Source organism: Pistacia vera, unplaced genomic scaffold (genome assembly GCF_008641045.1).
Source record: "Pistacia vera cultivar Batoury unplaced genomic scaffold, PisVer_v2 Contig3, whole genome shotgun sequence".
Taxonomy (NCBI): domain Eukaryota; kingdom Viridiplantae; phylum Streptophyta; class Magnoliopsida; order Sapindales; family Anacardiaceae; genus Pistacia; species Pistacia vera.
Genome location: NW_022196112.1, coordinates 839,963 through 866,700, shown reverse-complemented (window position 1 = coordinate 866,700; position 26,738 = coordinate 839,963). Strand labels below are relative to the sequence as shown.

The 26,738-nt window shown below is 38.6% G+C and overlaps 2 non-coding genes across 2 annotated transcripts; both read left to right on the top strand.

Moving 5' to 3' along the window:
* The first annotated feature begins 1,634 nt into the window (after positions 1 to 1,634).
* LOC116135433 lies at positions 1,635 to 1,741 on the top strand. Its single transcript, XR_004128898.1, has one exon. It is a non-coding gene; the product is annotated as a small nucleolar RNA R71 (small nucleolar RNA).
* A 24,643-nt stretch (positions 1,742 to 26,384) lies between these two features.
* Positions 26,385 to 26,491, top strand: LOC116135431. Its single transcript, XR_004128896.1, has one exon. It is a non-coding gene; the product is annotated as a small nucleolar RNA R71 (small nucleolar RNA).
* The last annotated feature ends 247 nt before the right edge of the window (positions 26,492 to 26,738 follow it).

Sequence of the window (26,738 nt, the reverse complement as noted above, 5' to 3'; positions counted from 1 at the left end):
TTTTTTCAAAGCATAAATTGAAACACAACCTAAATCCCCTCCCTTACACTTAAAACTGACATTGTTCCCAATGTAAGATGAAATGCAAAGAAAAGGCAAAAATAACCAAAATTTTAAAATGCGAGAAAAGAAAATAAACTCCCCTTGGGTTGCCTCCCAAGCAGCGCCTTTGTTTATTGTCGTTGGCTCGACTCAAGGCTTTTCTTCTTGTGATGCACTGAGTTTACCGGAGATGTTCACCGGTAACGTTCCTCCATCTCCGTCTCCAAGGAACACATACTTGAGGTATCTAGGGAGAGGCTTCAAATCTGGAATGGGGGACTGCAAAACAGAGGGTAAAGGCTTCTCGTTAGAAATTGGTAATGCCATAAAGGAAACGTTACCTGACTGCTGCTATAACTTTAGGGAATCGTTCAACGCTACAACAGTTTCCTGCACATCAGTACTCAAAGCTAACTCCTCATTCTCTTCCTCAAGATGCTTACTAATGGCAACTCCCAATCCATCTTTTCCATCAACTTCAAAAACTTTCTGTGCTGGATCCTTGCATTTCGCTGGGAGTTTTCTCTTAATCATAATAGAAACATTCTCTCCCACTCTCACCTTTTCACACCCTTTAAGTTTCAGTTTCCTCTCGCATCTACAAAAAAGTCTCATATAAATCTCTGTTCTGCTCATCTTTTCTAGATTCTGCTAAAGCTTGAGGAAAAGGAGGTACCGATTTATACTCAGACAGAGGCGGAAACTTACGCTTAAGAACACCATCGTCGTTGGGAATGCTCCTGTCTATAATGATATCTTTCTCCTTTTCTTCCTTCGATGATGCAGGGGCTACCTTTGTTGGAATCTCAACCTCTTTACCGCTTCTCAAGATGATCGCACTTACATTTTCTCCTGGATTGACCACTGTTTGAGAGGGTAATTTCCTGGAACTTTGCACCTCTAGCTTACTGATTGCGGTCGCCATTTGGACCATTTGATTCTCCAAACTTTGAACACTAGCTCTTGTCTCCTGTTGAAATTGTAAAGTATTGGTAGCAAGAGGTTTAACAATATCTTCTAAAGACATACCAAAATCAGAAGGTTGGCCAGGTTGTTATCTAGGGGGGTATGGCTGCTTATAATGTTGGTAACTTGGGTGGTTTTGAGTCACAGCATGATTCACTTATGGATTCCCATAGCTAAGATTGGGGTGATCCTTCCATCCCGAGTTGTATGTGCTTGAATAGGGATCATACTTCCGTTGCGGTTGTCCAGGAAAACCACCTGCTGCATTTACTTACTCAATGGGCTCCTCTTGAAAAGTTGGGCACATATCAGTTGGATGCCCTACTACCGAACAAATTCCACAAGCCTTCACCGTTTGCATATTACCTACAGCCATTTGACAAACAAGAGAAGTTATTCTTGTTATTTGTTGTTCAAGGGAAGAAATATTTACCTCATTATCACGCCTAGACGGAATGTCAAGCCTAGTGCCAGATTGTTGAGAATTGGCTGCCATATTTGCAATCAAAGTTCTTGCGGCCTTGGGAGTTTTATCCACCAACGCTCCTCCACTTGCAGCATCAATCATGCTCCTATCAGTGTATGTAAGGCCCTCATAAAAGTACTGGATGAGTAGCTGCTCACTAATCTAATGATGGGGGTAGCTTGCACACAATTTCTTAAAACGTTCCCAGTATTCATGTAGGGACTCTCCATTGTGCTGCCTTACACCACAAATTTCTTTTCGAATGTTGGCTGCCCTCGAAGCTGGGAAATATTTCTCCAAAAACAATCTCTTCATCTCGTTCCATGTGGTTATAGTCCCAGAGGGTAGATAATAGAGCCAATCCTTAGCCACATCCTTCAAAGAAAATGGGAAGTCTCTTAATTTGATTTGCTCCTCGGTCACTCCCATAGGTTTCATACTCGTGCAAACCACATGAAGCTCCTTTAAATGCTTGTGAGGATCTTCACCTGCAAGACCATGAAAAGTGGGCAAGAGATGTATTAGTCCAGATTTTAATTCAAAAGTAGTAGTAGCATCTAAAACAGGAAACGTTATGCATAAAGGTGCTTGATTCAAATCAGGGGCAGCAAGCTCTTTCAAAGTCCGATTTCCAGCCATGACGTCTTCCTCTTCTAAATCAGAATTTCTCCAAACTTCCTTCCGTAACCTACGCAAAGTGCTCTCTATTTCTGGATTGAACGTTAAATCACCAAGATGAGAGGACCTGGTCATACAACACCAAAACTCATAAAAGAAATAAATAGCAAATAATGAAAACCAACCAGAAAATAAAATAAGTAAAATAATTTTTTTTTTTTTTTTTTTTTTAATGACCAGAAACACAAAAATGGCCAAAAACCCTATCAAATGTCGTTTTTTGGCCTCGAGAGGGTGGGGCTAGTGAATCCTAAAGTCCTATGCAGAATTTAATTTTCTTCGAAACGGGTACTCGCACCGCTCCTAATTCCACCAAAAATCCTGTCATGAACAGTACTGCCAAAATATTTTTTTTCTGGAAAATAAAAATAAAATAACAAGAACAAAATAAAAATCACAACAAACACAAAAACAAAAAAAATCAACTAGAATCACTCCCCAGCAATGGCGCCAAAATCTAGCGTGCTGTCGTAGGCAACCAAGATTAAAATCCTTCCTAACCTAACTACTGAACTGTAAATAGGGTAAGCAAGGGTCAATCCCACGAAGAGTGTCTTGCCGAATTTTCGATGATGTGAATAAGGCTGGGGGGTTTTGAGTAAAACAGAAAACAATCTTAGCAAAAAACAAAAACACAAAAACAATTCAATTCGAAATCAATTAATATAACGAAACTTGTCCGAATTCACTTAATTAGTTCCGTTTTGCAATTAACGCCTCCATTTGCTTCCTAAATCAAAAATAGCATAATAATCAATACATTTTAGGCAACAAATAAGTATAAAATACTAGACATTAAGGGGTAAATATGACATTTTGCATTCTCATTAGGATGCTAATGAGAAATTGAAGCAAATGAAGAACTCCATGAAACCGTGAGAGCTCAAATTGAAAAATCAAATGAAAAGATCAAGAATAAGGCAAATAAGCATAGAAAGCCTAAGCTTTTCTAATCTAGGGATTTAGTATGGATTCACATGAGAAAGGGAGGTTTCCAAGTAAGAGAAAGAGTAAATTAGCTCCTAGGGTAGATGGACCTTGAGGTTGTTAAAAGGGTAAATGATAATGTTTATAAGGTGGAGTTACCTAGTGAGTATGGGGGAGTCTCGGCCACCTTCAATGTGAGGGATCTAAGCCCATATTCGGAGGATGATTTGGATTTGAGGAAAGCCTTTCAACCCGGGGAGGATTGTAACAACTACTGTAAACTAGTACAATGCATGCATAATAACAATAGAAAGTTGGGCCCAAAAACTTTCTTTTCATTATAGTCATATGTCTTTATACACAAGAATATTGTTACAAAACATCATTTTAAAAGACGAAACAGGGGAAATAGTGTAGCTATTGCTCTTCACTTGCCGACGCCCCCCGACTAATCATCACCTAGATCCTGCATCCACAAAGGAAAATAACGGGGTGAGCACAAAATAATGCTCAGTAAGTAAAACCCTCTATCTGTTTGTCCCCGTATGAATTACTCTTAATTCTTTCCTTATACTATTTGTTTCTATTTCTGTTCTACTAAACATCATGGCCTTATCTTATCGGAGGGACGGCCGGATGGCATTCACACATACCATCTCACTCTCCATGACTATCGGGTGGAATTCACACAGTACCGACCCGTTTTAGTGGCTACCGAGGGGGATACAAAGCACTACTCGGTTTTCATAACTATCGGGTGGAGTCCCTAGCACCTACCCGTTTCTTATGACTTTTGGGTAACGATCACCAAGATTAACCGTCTCTAATCACTGTCGGGTGATGATCACAAAGCATCAACCCACTTATCTAATCATAACCGGGTGGTGGCCACAAAGCATCCACTCGTTTCTAATACTTATCGGGTGACGATCACAAAGCATCAACCCATCTCTAATGGCTATTCGGGTGGTGATCACAAAGCATCAACTGATTCCCATTACTGTCGGGTGATGATCACAAGCATAACCATCTCTTCTACTCTTCTAATTCACTCTATTTAGCATTTTCATTCTCTCTACCCTTAGAGTAGTTGCATCCACCAAGTTCTCTACTCATAGAGTAATTGCATACACAAGTTTCCTACTCTTTCTTAGGTCACTTTTCAATGCACAATTAGTGCCTATGGATGGTTCATCTCACTAATGCACTTATGAAATGCAACATGCAATGTTGCAGAATTAAGGTTCACTACTCATACTCAACCTCTACTAGGCATTTCATCAAACAGTTCAAGTGCATCATAAAACTCTACTATGGCAATGATTCTAAATTTTCCTAACCACCAAAATGGGAGAAACCCCCTCACATAGCCACAAAGCCTGCCAAAGCAAGACACTTCCAAAAGGGTTCCACAATACCCTTCAATTCCATCTAAACTACCTTTCCAACCCACAACTCATTTCTTATATTTGAAAGGTATAAACAATACAAAAGCACTAGAAATCTCTATTTAAGCCTCAATAACATGGCATATATCATGTATACACATACAATATCATGCTATCAAAACCCTAATCAAGAAAATCTTAAATCTCAACTTGGGTTGGGATTTACTTACCTGTGTATGGAGAGACTTCACTAACTCTTCCTTTCACTTGGTTTACTGACTTTTCTCTACTCTTAAACAAAAGAACAAAAACCCTCAATATTCAATTATACTAAAACTCACAAGCTTCACAACCAAAGTAAGAATCCTTACCTTAGGAAGCCTTAGGTTGTTTTTCTACCCAAATCACTCCAAAAGCCCTTTGAAACCTTGATCAAAAGAAAGAGAAGTTGAGAGGAAGCAAGAGAGAGAGTTGCGTTAGAGGAAGAGATGAAGGGTTTGCTAAGTCTAATTCCTTTAATGAAATTTATACACAAGCATTCCCATTTTGCTTACTCTTCTTTGAGAATTCTATCTATATCCTTTGATTCATTGCAAACACACCCCCATATCAACATATTCTCCATGAAAAATCCTACATTTTACTCCCACTTTTTGCTAATTAGGGGTAGAATGGTCAAATTGCCTAGGGAAGAAAATATCAAAAAACTTAACAACATTTTGAAGCCTGTCGCCGCGGCGAAGAATCTTGTGCGCCGCGGCGAAAACTGTCCAGAGAGTTTCCCGTGGTTTCAACACCTCTTCGCCATGGCGAAGATTCTTCTTTGGCGAAGCTTGGCACATTTAACTTCTTCATTTTCAACAAATTTCAGGGCAAGCATTCAACACAACACTCAATCAAACAATAATGCCAAGAAACAACTCAAATAAGAGTAAAGAAGAAAGAAAAACAATACGTACCTCAAGTAGGGCGTTACAATTCTCCCCCCCTTAAAAGATTTCGTCCCCGAAATTCATACAAATAACTCTGGGAAACGATTCTGGATGTCCATTCTACCTCCCAAGTGGCCTTCCACTTTGTGATTCCCAAAGGATCTTCACTAGCGGAACACTCTTGGTCCGAAGCTCTTTAACCCTTCGATCTAAAATCTGAACTGGACGTTCTTCATATACAAGATTTTCTGTTACTTAACGTCCTCTACACTCAGGATGTGGAGGGGATCACTTACATATTCCGTAGCATCGAGACATGGAAGACATCGTGCACCTGTCCATTCTAGGTGGTAGTGCCAATCTGTAGGCCACCTTTCCCACATCGCTGCAAGACCTCAAATGGACCTACATATCTCCGGTGCTAACTTCCCTTTGTTTCCAAAGTGCATCACTCGCTTGTAGGGGGAAACTTTCAGAAACACTTTGTTGCCCATTTGGAATCCACCTCTTTCTCTTCAAGTCAGCATAACTCTTCTGTGATCTTGGGCTTGCTTCATTCTATTTTTGATTAATTCACATCTTCTACTAGTTCTGAGTCATCTGGCCCAAGAGCGGTACTCAACTATCTTTTTCCCTACTTATCCCAATGAAGCGGAGACCTACACCGTCTACCATACAAAAGCCTCGTAAGGTGCCATTCTAATTGTAGACTGATAACTGTTGTTGTAGGCAAATTCCACTAAGGGAACATCTCATGCCAGGATACTCTATAATCCATGCAACAGGCCCTCAATATCCTCGAGCACCTGATTCGTTCTCTCGGTTTGGCCATCTGTCTGAGGATGATAGGTAGTAATGAAAGCTAAACGGGTACCCAAACTCCTCTGTAAACTCGTCCAGAAGGCTGAAACAATTGGAACTCTATCTGATACTATAGTTTGGGCACACCATGCAATCTAACTATTCCTTGAGGTAAATCTAAGCCAACTGATCGGTAGTGGTACTTTCCTTTACTGGAAGGAAATGGGCTGATTTGGTTAACCTATCCACAATCACCCATATAGCATTACACACCTTTCTGTATTCTGGGGAGACCCGTGATAAAATCCATTGAAATGCTCTCCCATTTCCACTCTGGAATACTCAATGGTTGAAGCAACCTGACGGCGTTGGTGTTCTGCTTTCACTTGCTGACAAGATAGACATTTAGTTACAAACTCTGCAATGTCTTTCTTCATACCTGACCATCAATAACCTTTCTTTAAATCTTGATACATCTTGGTTGCTCCGGATGAGCGGTGTCGGTGTGCCATGAGCCTCCATAAGAATTTTCTGTTTCAACTCCTCATTTGGAGAATGCATAACCGATTTCTAAAATAGAAGACAACCATCTCTCACAAAGAACTCTGTGTCTTGCCCTCAAGCACTGCTGAACTGTTTCTGACACCACTATCGGCCACTTGCTTTCTCTATATTTCCTCTAGTAAGAAAACTGTACCTCTAGACTGGCAATTCTTCCTGGGACCACTTCAATCTGTTATTTAGACAAATCTTCTATTAACTTTTCTGCCTGGTAAGCCGGAAAAACATGGGCTTTTCTACTCAAGGCATCGGCTACTACGTTGGCTTTCCCTGGTTGGTACTTGATCTCACAATCATAACCTTAACCAGTCTAAACAACTTCTCTGCCTCATATTCAACTCCTTTTGAGTGAAGAAGTACTTTAGACTCTTATGATCGGTGTAGATATTACTCTTCACACCATAAAGGTAGTGCCTCCAAATCTTTAAAGCAAATACCACGGCTGCTAATTCTAAGTCATGCGTAGGGTATCTGGTCTCGTACTACTTTCAATTGATGAGAAGCATAGCTATAACCCTACCTAACTGCATCAACACAGCGCCAAGTCCTGCAAAGAGGCATCTGTATAAATGTCATAGTCTACACCCTCCTGTGGTAACACTAATACAGGAGCTGTTGTTAACCTCTTCTTCAACTCTTGGAAGCTCTCTCACATGCTGCTGACCAGACAAAAGGAGTTTTTGTTTGGTAAGAGCTGTCAACGGTTTAGCCAACTGGGCGAATCCTGCTACAAATGCCGGTAGTAACCTGCTAAGCCTAAGAAACTCCTGATTTCTTTCACTGTTCTCGGCTTTGCCATTCCAGGATTGCCTGCACTTTACTTGGATCTACCGAAATCCCTTCCTTCGACACGGTATGACCCAGGAATATCACTTGATAAGCCAAAACTCACACTTAGAGAATTTAGCACACAACTTCTTTTCTCTCAAACGCCTGCAATACTAATCTCAAATGCTTCTCATGTTCTTCCCCTGACTTTGAATAAATCAGGATGTCGTCAATGAAGACAACAATAAACTGATCCAAATACTCATGGAATACCCTGTTCATCAAGTCCATAAAAACTGTTGGGCCATTAGTCAAGCCAAAAGGCATCACTACAAATTCATAATGCCCATATCTTGTACGAAAGGTAGTCTTAGCCACATCGTGCTAACCACTATTGCCTGATGATACCGGACCTCAAATCAACTTTGGAGAACACTGCCGCTCCTTTCAACTGATCAAAAAGGTCATCTATCCAGGGTAGTGGGTACTTATTCTTCACTGTAACTTATTCAACTCCCTATAATCAATACACATCCGTAGTGATCCATCCTTCTTTCACAAACAGGATTGGAGCTCCCCAAGGAGAATGACTCGGTCGGATAAAGCCTTTATCTAAAAGCTCTTGGAGTTGCTTCTTAATTCTTGAAGTTCAGCTGGGGCCATTCTATAAGGGGTTTAGAATTGGTGCTGTCCCTGGTGCTAGTTCGATACTAAATTCTACCTCCCTTTCTGGGGGCAAACCCGATAACTCTTCGAAACACCTAGAAAGTCTTGAACTACTGGCACTCTCTGAATCTCTGGCTATGGGACATCACCACTCTGACACTCATGGGCAATATATCCCGAACAACCCTTTTCTCAACTCTTTCTCGCTTTCATACTATTAATCAACATGCTCAAATGATGGCCTTCTCCAAAACTAAACTTATCTCCACTATCGAGATTAAATCTCGCCTTCTTTTTCCGACAGTCAATCTCTACTCCATATCTCCCTAGGAAATCCATGCCCAAAATCACATCAAAGTCGGGCATATCAAAAACTATTAAGTCAACTGTTAATTCTATACCCTGGATCACTAAGGACTCTCTTAACAAAATCTCTTAAGTCAAAACAATACCCCATCGGGTAGCTCTATCTTAATGTGTTGAGTCGCTCTAGTAGGTTTCAAACCTAATCTCTCAAGCATCCCATAAGATATGAACGAATGAGTAGTGCCTGAATCAATTAAAGCATATAAAGGGACTGAATGAAACAAAACTGACCAGTAACAGCGGATGGACTGGCCTCTGCTTCCCCCTATGCCACAGTAAACACTCTGGCGTTCGCAGTACCTCCTGAACTCTGAGTGGTTGGTGGAAGAGGAGCTTTACAATCTCTCATCATGTGCCCTGGTGTCGGCACCTATAAACACTCTTTGGTCCCTCAGACATTCTTCGGGGTGATTCTTCCGCATTTAGAGCAAAGAGGAAACCCATCGTCCGGGGCCGTTTATTCTTCCACTCCCTCTATTCTGTCTATACTGAAACTTCTTCTTCTGATCTTCATTTCTTACTCTACACTTTCTTGTTTCTCTATTTGTGGGGCAGAAGGCGGCTCACGTGGTCCTCCTGTCGAGGATCCGACTGGGGAAATCTTATTCTCAAAAATCTCCGCCTTCATTGCCCGCCTCAAAGCCTCACTATAATTTCGAGGAGGGTTGGAACTTGTCATTATATCCGGGCTATCTCCGGCTCCAACCCATGAACAAACTTATCTCTTCTCAAAGCCGGAGTACTAACTATTCGGGTGCAAACCTGCAAGAGAGTTGAATTCACTGAGTACTCTTCACGGCACTAGTCCCTTGCTGTAAACTGATAAATTCTTGGACCTTCTCATGAACTTGGTCCTCTGTTCTTACTGGGCCTCAAACTATTGCCTGAACTCTTCCAGGTCATACTGTCACATCATGAGTTTCTCCATTAATTCCCACCAAATTCGGGATCACTCCGAAACAAGAAACTCGCATACCGATCTTCTCCTGGTCAACATGGGAAATAAACCTGGGGCTCGTTCTACTGACCCAAGCCATTCTTCGCTATTACTGGATCTGTAGTACCCTTAAACTCGAGGGTTGATGCTGACTAGAAAGACCGTAAATCGGTTCAACTCTGTTTTGTACTGGGGGAGGTACGGTTGTCCTCTTTGACATGTGTAACGGGCGGGTTAGTACGGGGGTTTCAACTTCCCCTGTGCTTCTGCCATAACCTGCGTATAATTCCCTGAATTCTAGCTTCATCCAGGGGAGGGGGCGTAGACTCTGGTGGGTTAGAAGGTTCTCCTTCATTCACCACACCCTTACCGCGATTTCGGTAACTACGCCTCATTACAAAATAATCACACCAATGAACTCAAGAAAAACAATTACTGTAAGGAAAGAATAACTCACACAGTCGGTTATAGGACGTCGTGTGGTGATGAGAATAGTACAGTTAAATCCCAAAATCTGTGCTCTGATACCAAAAATGTAACAACTACTGTAAACTAGTACAATGCATGCATAATAACAATAAAAAGTTGGGCCCAAAAACTTTCTTTCATTATAAGTCATATGTCTTTTATACACAAGAATATTGTTTACAAAACATCATTTTAAAAGACGAAACAGGGGAAACAGTGTGAGCTATTGCTCTGCTTGCTGATGCCCTCCGACCTGCATCATCACCTAGACCCTGCATCCACAAAGGAAAAATAACGGGGTGAGCCAAAATAATGCTCAGTAAGTAAAACAATCTATCGTTTGTCCCCGTATGAATTACTCTTAATTCTTTCCTTATACTATTTTGTTTCTACTAAACGTCATGGCCTTATCTTACCGGAGGTACGGCCGGATGGCATTCACACAGTACCATCTCACTCTCCATGACTATCGAGTGGAATTCACACAGTACCGACAGTTTAGTGGCACCGAGTGGGGATCACAAAAGCACCTACTCGGTTTTCATAACTATCGGGTGGAGTCCACCTAGCACCTACCCGTTTCTTATGACTTTTGGGTAACGATCACCAAGCATTAACTCTCTCTAATCACTGTCGAGTGATGATCACAAAGCATCAACCACTTCTACTAAATGTCGGATGATGATCACAAAGCATCAACTCACTATCTAATCATAACCGGGTGGTGGTCACAAAGCATCCACCGTTTCTAATACATTATCGGGTGACGATCACAAAGCATCAACCCATCTCTAATGGCTATTCGGGTGGTGATCACAAAGCATCAACCGATTCCCATAACTGTCGGGTGATGATCATAAAGCATCAACCCATCTCTTCTACTCTTCTAATTCACTCTATTCTAGCATTTTCATTCTCTCTACCCTTAGAGTAGTTGCATCCACCAGTTCTCTACTCATAGAGTAATGCATACACAAGTTTCCTACTTCTTCTTAGGTCACTTTTCAATGCACATTAGTGCCTATGGATGGTTCATCTCCACTAATGCACTTATGAAATGCCAACATGCAATGTTGCAAGAATTAAGGTTCACTAGTCATACTCAAACTCTACTAGGCATTTCATCAACAGTTCAAGTGCATCATAAAAATCTACTATGGCAATGATTCTAAATCTTTCTCTAACCATCCAAAATGGGGAGAAACCCCTCACATAGCACAAAACCTGCCAAAGCAAGACACTTCCAAAAGGGTTCCACAATACCCCTTCAATTATCTCAAACTACCTTTCCAACCCACAACTCATTTCTTATATTTGAAAGGTATAAACAATCAAAAGCACTAGAAATCTCTATTTAAGCCTCAATAACTTGGCATATATCATGTATATCACATACATACATCATTGCTATCAAAACCCTAATCAAGAAAATTCTTAAATCTCAACTTGGGTGGGATTTACTTACCTTGTATGGAGAGACTTCACTAACTCTTCCTTTCACTTGGTTTACTTGACTTTTTCTCTACTCTTAAACAAAAGAACAAAAACCCTCAATATTCAATATATACTAAAACTCACAAAGCTTCACCAACCAAAGTAAGAATCCTTACCTTAGGAAGCTTAGGTTGTTTTTCTACCCCAAATCACTCCAAAAGCCCTTTGAAACTCCTTGATCAAAAGAAAGAGAAGTTGAGAGGAAGCAAGAGAGGAGAGGTGATTTAGAGAGAGTAAGAATGAAGGAGTTTGCTAAGTCTTAATTCCTTTAATGAAATTTATACATAAGCATTCCCATTTGCCCTTACTCTTCTTTGGAATTTATCTATAATCCTTGATTCATTGCCAAACACACCCCCATTCAACATTTCTCCATGAAAAATCCTTACCTTTATCCCACTTTTCCTGCTAATTAGGGGTAGAATGGTCAAATTGCCCTTAGGGAAGAAAATATCAAAAAACTTAACAAACATTTTGGTCAGCCTGTCGCCGCGGCGAAGAATCTTCTGTCGCCACGGTGAAACTGTCCAGAGAGTTTCCCGTGGTTTCAACACCTCTTCGCCGTGGCGAAGATTCTTCTTTGCCCCGGCGAAGCTTGGCACACTTAACTTCTTCTATTTTCAACAAATTTCAGGGCAAGCATTCAACACAACACTCAATCAAACAATAATACCAAGAAACCAACTCAAATAAGAGTAAAAGAAGAAACAACAACTACGTACCTTAAGTGGGGTGTTACAAGGATGATACGTTTACAAGTCCTAAAACACTTGTAAACATAAGTGGACAAGGAATTACAAGTTCTAAAACACTTGCTAATTTGGTTGAATTGAAGAACTTCACTCCAAGTCCTAAAACACTTGGATTGTGGAATGTGGAATGCAATGGAGGAAATTCAGCCCAAGCAAGTTCCAAGGAGGGAGAGAGCCCAAATTTTTTGGCCCAAACCATTCCAAGCCCAAGCTCAACAAGGGAAGCTCAAGCCCACTAACAAAGAAGCCCAAATGTTGAATTGGTCCAATTCGGCCCTAGTCTTATTCCAAAGGGGAAGATCCATATGAACCCTTAGTGGATCCATTTGCATGATTCTCAAGGCCCAAACTTTTACACCCCTATTAGTAGACTTAATTAGGATCATTGATCAAGTTTTGATCTAATGAAGTAAGCTTATTTCAACTAATGGGGTGGCTAAAGACATAGATCCTAGAATTAAGGAATTATGTCTCTTTGCATTAAATAGGCATGGCCATGCTTTTTGAATGAATGGCTTGTAATATTAGTTAAGTTTATTTTCATTTTATTGTATTTGTCAATTACTTGTTTATCCTTGTATTTGCCAATATAAGGGCAACTATTTCATCGTAACACTGACCTTTTGAAATTTATGAAATTGGTTTTATCCATTTGAAAGAACTTTTGTGTTCTTGAGTGTGCATTCTTTATCCAAGTCTTGGCAAGGGGATTTGGTGGTGAAACAATTCAAGTTGGTGGAGTAATCCTTTAGGCTTGAAGTGTTTCTACTTGTCTTGGTCCGGATTTGCAAGTAAGTGTGCTTTAGTTCATGGCTGTAATTTGGCCGAATTTCTACTTGATTTTTGGAGTGTGTTGTGTTGTGTTGTTGAATTGGTTGGAAATGGATTTACCGTATTATCTTTGTCCTTGGTTAGAATAATACTGGGGCTATGAACATTTCTAGAATGGCCACCATATGTGCTCATAGGGTTCTCACTATCAAGATTTGAAACACTTCATACCCTCGTCATGGTTCTACCATCCTAAGGACATATATCAATACATGCAACTATGATTTACATGATATAGTAGATAATGCCTTTTATTGATTAATAAACATTATTACAAACAGTCAATTCAACAATAATTGATTGGCTCTAGGGCACTTACTCCAACAACATGTAGAGTGCACAAAACAAAAATGGATTGGCACCATATTATTTGGCATCAAAAGGCAATTCTGAGACATTCTTTCATCCTGTGGTTGGCGATAAAGGAACGCCTACAAACCAAGGACAAGCTGGTTAGTTATGGAGTTAATTTTGATGGGACTTATTATTTTTGCAATTGGCAGGTAGAGACTCTTGACCACCTTTTCTTCTCTTGCTTATTCACTAGAGACATTTGGACCCACTTGATGGGCATGTGTTCTTTGGGTTATTTCACTTGGCCTTGGAAAGAGTATATATAGCACATCACTACTAGTTGGAATTCCAAGAATCTTAAGCATGCTATGGGTAAATTATGCTTGGAGGCCACTGTGTACTACATTTGGAGGGAACATAACAATAGACACTTTGGGAGAGATAGTCAAGATGCCACTTCTTTGTTTACCCTTATTAAGAATGTGGTTGAGAGAGAGAGCAATGGATCTCACAAAATTGAAGAAAACCAATAGCAACTCTTAGCTTGCTCATTACTTGTGTCTCCCCTTGTCCATCTTCAAAACCCAATGAGTTCCATTACTTGGCAGGTTGTAGAGCTTGATTTGGGTTGGTTGGTTTGATACGGCCTTAGCTCATGTAGACTTTAGTGTTTCTCTTTAGTGTAGTTCGCATTGTGATTGATTTGTTTGTTCGGGTGGTGTTGTTTGTTTTGGATAGCCATGGTTGAGGATGGGTTTTCATTGTCTTCGTTTGTGTTAGTTGCTTTGTATAGCAATTGATAGTAGTCCTTATGATTACATGATTCTTTTGAGCCTAACATAGGGCCTGTCTTATGGTAGGTTGGCCATATTTTTATGGCCTCTTTTGTATAGTCTTCTTTTCTAATGAATTTTTACTTACCAAAAAAAAAAAAAAAGAGTCAATTCAAAGCCGGCCCATACATGCCCTTGCCTATAGCCGAACACTCTTGGGAGGATCTTAGCATGGATTTTGTGGTTGCTCTGCCAAGGACACAGCGAGGTAAAGATTCTATCATGGTAGTGGTTGATTGTTGATCCAAATCCAGCAACACAAGAACAATAATATACCACAAAATCAAGTCAAATTCGGCCAAGCATAAACTAACACAAAACACTTGCAAATTTTCGGACCAAGACAAGTTGTAACCTTCAAGCATAAAGGATCACTCCACCAACTTGAATTTAATTCACTACCAAATACCCTTGCCAAGACTTGGATAAAGAATTCACAAACAAGAACACACAAGTTCTTTGAAAATGGTTAAACCAAATATTTCATATATCTTCACTAAAATTACAAAGAGGAATAGTTGCCTTTATGTAGACAATTACAAGGATAGAAAATTAAATGACAAATACAAAGAAATTACAAATAAAGTCAACAAAAAATCACAAGCCATTCATTCAAAATTAAGACCCATGCCTATTTAATGCAAAGGGAACATAAACTATTAAATCTAGGATATTTGTCTTAACCACTTTATTAGTTGTATAAGCTTACTCCTATTCAATCAAAAGCCAATCAATGGTGTTAATTAATTCTACTAATAAGGGTGCATGAAATTGGGCCTTGTGGATCATGGAAATGAACCCAATAAAGAGTCATGTGAATTCTTCCTGTATAAATGCAAATTGGGCCAAATTGGGTGTTTTGGGCAATTAGGCTTCTTTCTTGGTGGACTTGGACTTCTCTTGATGTGCTTGGACTTGGAATACTTGGGCTGATTTGATTGGACTCATCTTCTCCTTAGAACTTTCTTGAGCTGAATAGCCTTCACTGTTATCCACATTCCATAAACCAAGTGTTTTAGGACTTGGAATGGATTTCTTTATTTCAACCGAATTAGAGTGTGTTAGAACTTGTAATTCCCTTTCCACTCATGCTTACAGGTGTTTTAGGACTTGTAAACGTATCATCCTCCCCAGGTTAAGAAGGATTTTCCCTCAAATCTAGATCGTCGTCTAAGTAAGGGCTAAGATCACTGACATTGAATGTTGCCGTAACTCTTCCATACTCACTAGGCAACTCCACCTTATAAGCATTATCATTCACCCTTTCAACAACCTTAAAAGGTCCATTTGCCCTAGGAGCCAACTTACTCTTTCTCTTGCTTGGAAATCTCTCCTTTCTCAAATGGATCCATACTAAATCCCCTGGCTAAAAAATTTTAGGCTTTCTATGTTTATTAGCCTTACTTTTGATCTTTTCATTTGATTTCTCAAATTGAGTATTCATGATTTCATGGAGTTTCTTCATTTGCTTCAACTTCTCATCGGCTTGCACACTTGGTTTAAAATCAACGGGTAGGGAAGTGAGATCAAAAGGGATAAGTGGGTTCACTCCATACAATGCCTCAAATGGAGTGTGACCTATGGTAGAATTTGGACTCCTATTATAAGTGAATTCAGCATGTGCTAATTGCAAGTCCCAATCTCTCAAATGCTTGCTAACTAAACTCCTTAAGACATTACCCAACACCTTATTCACCACTTCAGTTTGGTCATTTGTTTGAGGATGATGTGAAGTGCTAAACATCAATTTGGTTCCTAATTTACCCCATAAACTTCTCAAAAAATGTCTAAAGAACTTGGTGTCCCTATCCGAGACAATAGTTCTTAGAATCCTATGAAGTCTCACTATCTCCCTAAAGAACAATTTGGTAACTTTAGATACATCATGTGTGGTATGACATGGTATGAAATGGGCCAATTTTGAGAACCTATCAATCACTACCATGATAGAATCCTTTCCTTTTTGGGTACTAGGTAAGGCAACCACAAAATCCATGCTAAGGTCTTCCCAAGGGTGCTCGACTATGGGTAAGGGTAAATATGGGCCAGCCTTGAGTTGGCTTTTAGCTCTTTGACATGAACCACATCTCCTAATAAGAGCTTGAACATCCCCCAACATTTTAGGCCAATAAAAGTATTCTTTAATGGTCTCTAGGGTCTTAGTAACTGATGCGTGCTTTCACAGACATGCATATTTAGCAAGTGCACTAGTCATAAAAAGTAATAAAGTGACAAATCTAGTATCGTTCCCACGAGGATTGAGTGCTACGTACCGATTTTCCTAATTTTATAACTAATTGAAGAACACAAAAATTTGGATTTGCGGGACCTACTAAAAACTAAATTAGAACAAAATAAAATAGACAACCAAAATTAACACAATAAAAGCAATTTAACAACAAATTTCAATTCAAGAAGAGAGGTTAGGGTTTGATTTCACTAAGTTACTCCAATTCAACCTAATAATCCTATCATCTTCAAGTTCACATGCACGGATTACAAATTAGACTCCCTATGTTGTAAAATATACCTTCTCATGCTATAAATTACTGCTTATCCCTATTAAACTTCTGCACCCAACAAAATGAAATTTAATAGGTCAAAGCCCCTTAAGCAGGTGGAATCCTATAAAGATTTCATACGTCGCATTTGCCTATCTCTAGTTTTTGCTCAATCTATGGTGTTTACCTTGAGAAGCTAATGCATGAATCACTTCTCAGTCTCATCATGTTCAACATTCATTTGATTCAAAAACCCCATAATCAAATGCATTAAGAACAAAGATAAACACTTAATCCATGCAATAGAACTCAAAGACAACAAGATATAATAGATCAAATCATTACAAACAAAGATCCATCAAAAGCCTAACCCAAAAATGAGTTAATTCATGTTCATAATGGAAATAAACATCAAATACATAACAAAATCAAAGTTCAACATCATAAAAACAAGAAAAGGAAAAAAAACTTCTCTAATTTTGGAGACCGAAACTTCTCTAATTTTGGAGACCCAAACTCTTCAAATCTTCTTCTCCTCTCCTTATTTCACAAAATGTCGAGCTCCCTCTCAAAATGAGCCAACTTTCTCTTAAATAGTTGCCAAAAACCCTAGGACATAATACAATAATAGAAAAACACAACGTTTAAAAAAAAAACTAAAAATTGCAGTTTTCGCTGCAATGAAGAAAAATTCTCGTTGCGGTAACGACTTGAGTTTTGTTGACCGACGAGTCCAGAGGCTAGCTTGCCGTGGCAAAATGAAAACCTTACCGCAGTGAACTCCTAATCTTCTTTGCTGAATTTATGGAACTGCCCTCTGCTTGCTTCTTCACTTAAATCTTCGATCTTTGTGCTCCCTAATATGAACAGACTCTAAGGGTGCTTCCAATCAGCATCAGATTCCCTTGATCTTTTGAATTTTGCTCGATTTCAGGTCCAAAAACTCATTTTTTTTATCTATTTTGGTCCAACTGTACGTTTTGGCCTTAAACGTAAAATATGCAAAATTAAGTAATAATTCAGACACAAAACTCGTAAGAAGTATCTAAAATCCTACAAAAATCGTATAGAAAACAATATAATCATAGGATTATCAAATATCCCCAAACTTAAGGTATGCTCATCCTCAAGCATCAGGAACAAAGTGAAGCAAAATAAAAGCAACATAAAACTAAAAAAACAAAGGAAAATTAAAATCAAACACAAAAGAAATGCCTAGAATTGTTGCAAATGCAAGTCTCATAAAATTGTTGATACATTATTACAAGAAAATGCTTAGCACTCCAAAAAGTCATAAATTGAATTGACCATCTTTCTCTATCGGTCCCCTAAGTTGGTAATCCCCACTTTAGTCCACCTTCCGACTTCTCAGATTATTTTATGCAGAAATGTAAAGTTTATCAAATGGTGGTAGACTCTATAAGCCTAAGTATCAAACTACTCTCCACTAATGTAGACTAGACATCACTAAGGATCAAAAGGTTTTTGTTGGCTTGTAACGTTAGGCTTGGGTAAGTGGCTCGAAAGAAAAGATAGGAAAAACAAAGCAAGAGAACTCAGTTTTCCTCATGCAAACATGAAGAGCTACATTGGTCCCATTTTATTTCTCAATCACCAACCAAAAGTATCAACCCTTTTTCCAACCCCAAACTTATGTATTTTTATTTTTGTGCTGGAAATGCATAAGTAAATCAAGAACTTTAATTAAAACTATATACAGAGTATTTTTTTTTTTTTTTGGTATATAAACATCAAACACAATAAAAAATGGGGTTTTTATTGCCCTTTTTTACAACCCCCAAACTTGAACTTTTAATCCATCTTTATTCACACACCTCCAAAACTCTTTTATCTTATACATAAAGTTCAGAGTTCTCCTAAAGGGTATGATAAAGTGCTTAGGGTGAAGGGGTTGGACATTTTTGGTTACACAAGAGAAATAAGGCAATAAATAAAAGGCTCAAGAAGGTTGCTAGAGAAAATCCATTCATGGGTTCGCTAGAAAGGCTCAAACATTCCAAAAAATTGCCAAATCATTTCCTCAACAATGTCTAGTCCTAGAATTTCGCCTCAAGCACCTCTCAACTAGGTTCTAGAGTCTACCAACATTGTCAAGACTTCACATAGCTACATAAAATGTTTCTAAGCATGCCAAAAGAATGAAAATGGTGGTTGAACCACTTAACGAACCTCAAGCTAAATCAAGTCAACCAACATAAACTTGAAGCAATGCTTTGCATTTTCTATAAATAATATCCCAACAATCAAAATCTCATCATGGACTTATGCAAATCGTCTAGGCAACAAAAATAATACAAACATACCAAATCAGCACACAACCTAAAAACCATAAAACACACAAAGATAAAAGTCAACTAAAACATGCAAAAAATTTCAAACTTTTTCTCTACCCCGAAATCAGAAAATGATATTGTCCTCAGTGTCAACCAATAATGCACACAGGAGTAGAAAAACGAGCTTAAAATATGAGATGCTCCCTTGATTAATCTGTGAAGATCAAAATGAGCGCAAGATCCGGACATCCCTTCATCGTTTTCCTTTTTAGCAATATTTGTCAAAACACATAAAAACTCAAGGGTCCAAAATGTGGTAGAAAACCTCACAGATTATGGAAAAATAACATCTCATTCTCAAACCATAGCGAATCAAACCTAAAACCTAACAATGCAAAAAAACATGTACAAATAAAAACAAGAAATAAAATGAGTTTCATTGTACAAAAATAAAGCAAAAACAAAAATAAAACTGAATGTGTCTCAGGCTTCACTCATCTTCATCGTCTCCCTGATCGACATCATTTTCATCCATGGCATCATCAAGAATTTGATCTTCATCTTCTGGCCAGTCTTGCCATTGGAAGTTGGACACATCTATGCCCAGACTAGTGCAACATTTATATTGCATCTCATACAACATTCGGGTTTGATCTCCCAACCAATCTTGGCATCTTTCCATTTTGGTCATTTTGGTTAGAATTTGTTGCAATAGATCTTTTGTTGTGCGTGAAGGTGCAGGTGCGGTTGTTGTGGGAGTTGATCTTGGTCTTTTTGAGCTTGAGCTAGCTCCTCCAACGGTAGTTTTATCTTTGAGTCTTTGGAAATAAACTTGGTCGAGGATTGGGGCAGGATGAATAAGCGGTTCATCATCGGCCTTTCGAATTCTAGCATTCATACAAATCTATGTGATGAGATGCGAGAAGGCATAGCTAGCTCTCACTAATTTGGCTGCATGCCTTATATTCTCCATTATAATTTCACCCACATCCGTCTTCTTTCCAGTTGCAATGGCATAAAGTAAAATGACTCTATTTGCATCCACTGAACTATAGTGTGTCTCTGGAATCAACCTCGTACAAATGAAGTATTGCCAAATTCTAGCCATAACTATCAAATAAATCCCCTTTATCTTTCTCCTTCCCTTCTTAGTGATCTCCCAAGAAGCACCTGGCTTTGCTATTACCATGATTATATCCTCAAAATTAATGTCCTTAGCCTTGAATTCTAGGTAATCATCATGTTCAATTGGCATAATTTCATAAAATTCATTGATGATCCGGGCACTAAATGGAACTTTGACACCCCTCACATACACAAACCCAAGGTCACACTCAGGAAAGTTCGCATAAAATTCTTGCACAATGGGTACTACTGCTAGATGCTTAGGTTCTTCCAAAAAAGGTTACCTAATTCCTTCCTTTTGCCCAATCTTCTGCAAAGATACTACTCATCCCTTTCTCTAGAATAAAACCCTTGTCCTTTTTCTGAACGACTACTTCATAATGCCGTTTAGCCTTAGAATTCGCAGACCTATTGTCTACTTGCTTGCCCTTACCCTTCGGAGTGGTTTTAAGTGGCATTTTCTCTCAACACAATTCAACAAAAATCTACCACTTGTCTTAACCCAACACAACCCACACTCAATCAACACAAAATTTCAATAATTCAACTCTAAAATCAAGCACAAATGCACACTTCTCACAACCTAACAGTCAAATCTTTAATTCAACCATAACAATTCAAAATTCACAATCAAACCCCAAAATCACCAAACTTCCAAATACACTCTAACAACTTCAAATTCACTAACGCAACTTCCTCAACCACAAATCAATTCAAAATAAAATATTCCCATACTCCAAACATGAATCACAACTCCAAACAAGCAATTCAGTTCAAAAACTCGAGTTCATCCATAAATCTCAAGATCAAGCATTCAAACTACGAAATCCATAAAAACAGATGCATGAAAACTCAAAATCTTACCACACCCAAGCTTGATTAGCCCTTAATTGCTCCAAATCGCAAAACCCCCAATTTTGGAAGACCTAGGGTTTCCAAAATTTGTTCAAAATTGGCCAAATTTGGTGCAAGGGAAGGTTGTTTGAGTCTTTATGGGAGTGATGGAGTGGAATGGTGCAAGAAATTTAAGTGGAAAAGGTCAGGATTTGAAGATGAATTTTTTTTTTTTCTCTTTGGAGGTGAAATTGAGTTCTTGTGAAAAATGGGAGAGAAAGGGCGAGTTTATATAGAAAATGGATTTCGCCACGACAAAGAGGAAATTTCGCCGTGGCGAAATTCTAGAAATTCTTCAATCTCGCGTCAGACTTGCTCAATGCCATGGTGAAAATCTAGAAATTTTGTGCATAACGATCACAGTGTGTATGCTATTGCAGCGAAAAATTGAAAACCTTAATCCACTACGATGGCAGTGTGTATCTTTTCACGGCGAAAAGTTCTACTTGCTGTGGCAAAGTCTGGAAAATTTTCTCTTCATGTCAAATTTCAAATTTTCACCTAAAACACAAAAATTAATTACTTCCTAAGTCAAATAAAGCATAAACAACATGCAAAACAAATAAAATCACACAAAATGAAAAACGCATGTGTTGCCTCCCAAGAAGCACTTGTTTATAGTCGAAAGCTCGACTTTCTCCTTGGATCTCATTTCGGAATATCAATCTTGATGGGCAGTGTCTTGCAACTCAAAGCTCCATGAATTTATGGCTTTAGTCTCTGCCCATTGACCTTAAAAGTGCCTTTTTGCTCATGAGAAATCTCAGCTACTCCATTTGGATGAACTTTAGTAACTATGAAGGGTTCGAACCATCTTGAGTTAAGTTTTATGGGAAAAAGCCTAATTCTTAAGTTGTAGAGCAAAACTTTCTAACCCACTTCAAAGTTCTTCTTCACTATATGCTTGTCATGCCACATTTTGGTTTTCTCCTTATAAATCTTTGCATTTTCATATGTTTGGTGGCGAAACTCATCCAATTCAATTAGTTGAAGCATCCTTTCTTCTCTAGCGGCTTGTAAATCCATAGTCAACATTTTTACTGCCCAATAAGCCCTGTGCTCCAATTCCACAGGCAAGGGGCATGCTTTACCAAACACAAGACAATATGGGGACATTCCAATTGGTGTTTTAAATGTCGTTTAGTATACCCACAGTGAATCATCTAACTTATGTGACTAATCTTTCCTCGATTCATTTACCGTCTTCTCTAGAATTTTCTTTAATTCCCTGTTTGACAATTCAACTTGTCCACTCGTTTGAGGATGGTAAGGTGTAGCCACTCGATGTGTCACTCTATATTTTCCTAATAGAGCTTCAAATTTCTGGTTGCAAAAGTGCGTCCCTCCATCACTTATAATAGCCTGTCGTACTCCAAACAAGATAAGATATTCTTCCTAACAAAGCTTACCACTACTTTAGCATTATTTGAAGGTAATGCAACTTCTTCTACCCACTTTGACACGTAGTCCACTATAACTAAAATGTAGGTGTTCCTAAACGCATTTGGGAAGGGTCCCATGAAGTCAATCCCTAAACATCAAAAAGTTCCACAACCAAAATATTGTTTAAGGGTAGTTCATTCCTCCTTGAGATATTCCCACTTCTTTGACATTGGTCACACTCTTGAGCAAACCTAAAGGCATCCTTAAAAAGATTTGGCCAATAGAATCTAGATTGAAGGATTTTAGCTACAGTTCTTGTTCCTCCAAAGTGACCACCAACTTCCTTTTCATGACAATGCCACAATATGCTCTTCGTTTCTTCTTCCGGCACACATCTGCATATCATCTAATCTACACAATGCTTATACAAAAACGATTTTTTTTTCCCAAAAATAGAACTTCAAATCAGAAAAGAGCTTCTTTTTTTGTTGGTAAGTCATATCTATTGGAAGCACTCGAGATGACAAGTGGTTTGCAATATCAGCATACCATGGTGCTTCTCCAATTTTCATCAATTGTTCATTCGAACATGTGTCTTGAATTTGGACCTCTTTCTCATCCTCCCTTTCTAGTTACTCAAGTCTTGACAACTGATCTACCACCACATTCTCTAACCCTTTCTTATGCCAGATTTCCAAATCAAATTCTTGAAGGAGTAGAATCCATTAGATAAGTCTCGGTTTTGCTTTTTTCTTTGCCAAAAGATTCTTGAGCACTGAATGATCCGTGTTGACAATGACCTTGGCACCTAGCAAATAAGAGCGAAATTTATCAAATGCATAAACAACTGCCAAAAGCTATTTTTCAGTGGTAGTGTAATCCAATTGTGCATTAGTTAATGTTCTACTGGCATACTGTATCACATGCAAAATTTTATTGTTTCTTTGCCCTAAGACTTCCCCTATTGCATAATCACTAGCATCACACATTAATTCAAATGGGAGTTCCCAATCGAGAACCGCAATAATAGGTGTAGATACTAATAATTGTTTAAGAGATTGAAAATCATGCATGCAATCATCATTAAAATCAAATGGTGCATCTTTAAGTAACAAATTACAGAGGGGTTTAGAAATCTTAGAGAAATCCTTGATGAATATTTTCTAGAACCCCACGTGTCCCAAGAAACTCTGGATAGATTTGACATTTGTTAGAGGTGGCAACATTTCAATCAATTCAGTTTTAGCTCGATCCACTTCAACTCCTTTCCTTCAAATTCGATGTCCGAGAACTATGCTCACTTGAACCATAAAATGACACTTCTCCCAATTAACACTAGGTTAGTGTCTTGACATCACTGCAAAACAAGAGAAAGGTTAGAAAGACAATCATAAAAAGAAGAGCCAACAGTGGAGAAATCGTCCATGAACATTTTGAGAAACCGTTCCACCATATCACTAAATATGGACATCATGCATCGCTGAAAGGTGGCCGATGCATTACACAACCCAAAGGGCATCCTTCTATACGTAAATGTACCATATGGACACGTGAATGTTGTCTTTTCTTAGTCTTCAAGAGCAATGTGAATCTGGTTATACCCTGAATAGCCATCTAGGAAACAGTAATAAGCATGTCTCGCTAGTCTTTCCAATATTTGGTTAATGAATGGTAGTGGAAAATGATCATTCCTTATTGCTTCATTCAGTTTCCTATAATCAATATGCACCCTCCAACCTGTGACTATCCTAGTCGGGATCAACTCATTGCTCTCATTTTTTATCACCGTGATGCCTCATTTCTTTGGAACCACTTGTACAGGACTCACCCAAGGACTATCTGAAATGGGATAGATGATTCCTACATCTAATAGTTTAACTACCTCTTTCCTTACTACTTCCTTCATAGAAGGGTTCAATCGTTGTTGTGGTTGCACTCTTGGCTTGATACCATCTTCCATAAGGATCTTGTGCATGCAAAAAGAAGGAGAAATGCCCTTTATATCTGAAATGGTCCATCCAATTGCAGACTTATGCTCTCTCGAGACTTGAATTAATTTCTCTTCCTCTAATTCACCCAATTTTGCATTAATAATCATTGGAAAAGAATCAGATTCACCAAGATACATGCACTTGAGATGAGATGGTAAAGGCTTCAGTTCAAACTTGGGAGGTTCTTTCAACTTTGCCTTATCTTCTCCTTACTCATGTCCAAGTCTTCAAATTTTGGATCTTGGATTGTGTTCATTGGTTGAAGTGCTTCCAAATTCCTTGCACACTCATTCTTCCTTGGCTCATCTTCTTTGGTAGTTTTGGATTGGGAAATGCATGATTCAAGAGGTAGTTGAGGATGAATCTCTTCAAATGTATCTTTTACTACACTATCAACCACATCAACCTTGAAACATGACTCTACATCCGATGGAAATTTCATGGCCTCAAACACATTAAAAGTTACCGTTTCATCTTGCACGCTCAAAATCAATTTTTCTAGGTTCTTCTAGTAGCAGGGAATGGTCTTCCCAAAATGAGCAATATCTCTTTGTCTTCCTCCATATCCAATACCACAAAATCTGTAGGAAATATGAATTTATCCACCTTGACTAACACATCTTCAATAATACCTTGTGCATGCTTGATCAATCGGTCGGCAAGCTGCAAAGAAACCATTGTAGGCTTCACTTCATCGATCACCATTTTCCTAAAAACAGAAAAAGCATTAGATTTATGCTCGAACTTAAGTCACACAAAACTCTATCAAATGCAATATCTCCTATAACACAAGGGATGGTGAAACTCCTTGGATCCTTGAGCTTTGGTGGTAACTTCTTCTACAAAATGGTGATGCATTCCTCTATAAGCATCACTATTTCTTCCTCTTCCAGCTTCCTCTTGTTTGAAAGAATTTCCTTCAGGAACTTAGCATAACTCGACATATGCTGCAATGCATATTCAAAAGGAATGTTAATATGCAGTTTTTTGAAAACATCAAGAAATTTAGTAGACTGCTTATCCTAATTTTGCTTCCTTAATCTCTAAGGGAAATGAACTAGAGGAGTGTGGTGTGCCAACTCTGGTGGTATTTCAAGAAATGGCAATTTTTCCTTCCTTGGCTTTAGCATCTTTTCCTTCTTTGATTCTTCTTTTCTGAGACTTGTTGGCTTCTCTTCAACAATAATCTCTTCATTAACTTCTTCCTCAGATTCTTCCTTCTTCTCTGGTGGGTTCTCATCCTTCCTTTTGGTTCAACTTCTTGTAAGACTGTTCCACTTCTTAAAGTTATGGCATTTGCTTGTTCACGTGGATTTTTCATCGTGTTACTTGGTAAGGAACCTTGAGCTCTCTCATTCAACTTTTTAGTAATTTGACCCAATTGCACCTTCAAGTTTCGAATAGACACTCCTTGATTTATGAAATTTGACTGTGTCTCATTCATAAAACCTATTGTCTCTTGCATGAATTTCCTGAACATAACCTCCAATTTCAACATTCTTTGCTCACATGGTTGATGGTTCACCCCTGATTGATGGTTTGACACTATCCTTTAATTTAGTTTATTGTTTTGATTGCCCTAAGACAAGTTTGGGTGATTTCTCCAACATTGTTCTATTGTCTTTGATTCCCAACCAAATAGTTGACTTGCTTTGATGATAAAGAGGATGAAGCGAAGGTGTTCCCTACTTGGTAGTCAATGCTCGCATGGTTACCTGCACAAAAATCACATGTTACTTAAGGAGTTTGAATGGAATTAACATGCATACCACCTATTTGTTTCTGAAGTGCGACAAGTTGGGCTGAAATGGCTGTGTAAGCATCAACTTCTTGAATACCCATGGACTTCTTTGGCACTATTCTCTCATCCTGTCTTTGGTAGTTGTTACTTGCTAAAACTTCAAGTAACTCTTCAACTTCCACCGGTTTCTTGTTCTATAAAGCTCCTCTAGCTACTGCATCTACCATTGTTCAAACATTTTGTAGCAAACCCAAATAGAACGTTTGGACTTGCATCCAAACAGGCAAACAGTGGTGTTGACACTTCTTCAACATTTCCTTGAATCTCTCCCATGCTTCATATAATGATTCATGGTCACCTTGTACAAATAAGGTAATGTCATTTCTCATCTTTGTTGAAAGAGCTGGTGGATAATACTTGTATAGAAACTTCTATGCTAGATCATTCCATGTCGTGATGGTTCCAGCAAGTAATGACATTAGCCATCCTTTTGTCTTATCTCTCAATGAGAATGGAAACACTTGTAATCTAATAGCATCATTCATCACCCCGTTCTATCACAGATTCACAAGAATCTGGCTATATGCATATTCGAGTCTTCTTTTAGATCACCCCCAAACTGTACTGATTGTTGAATCA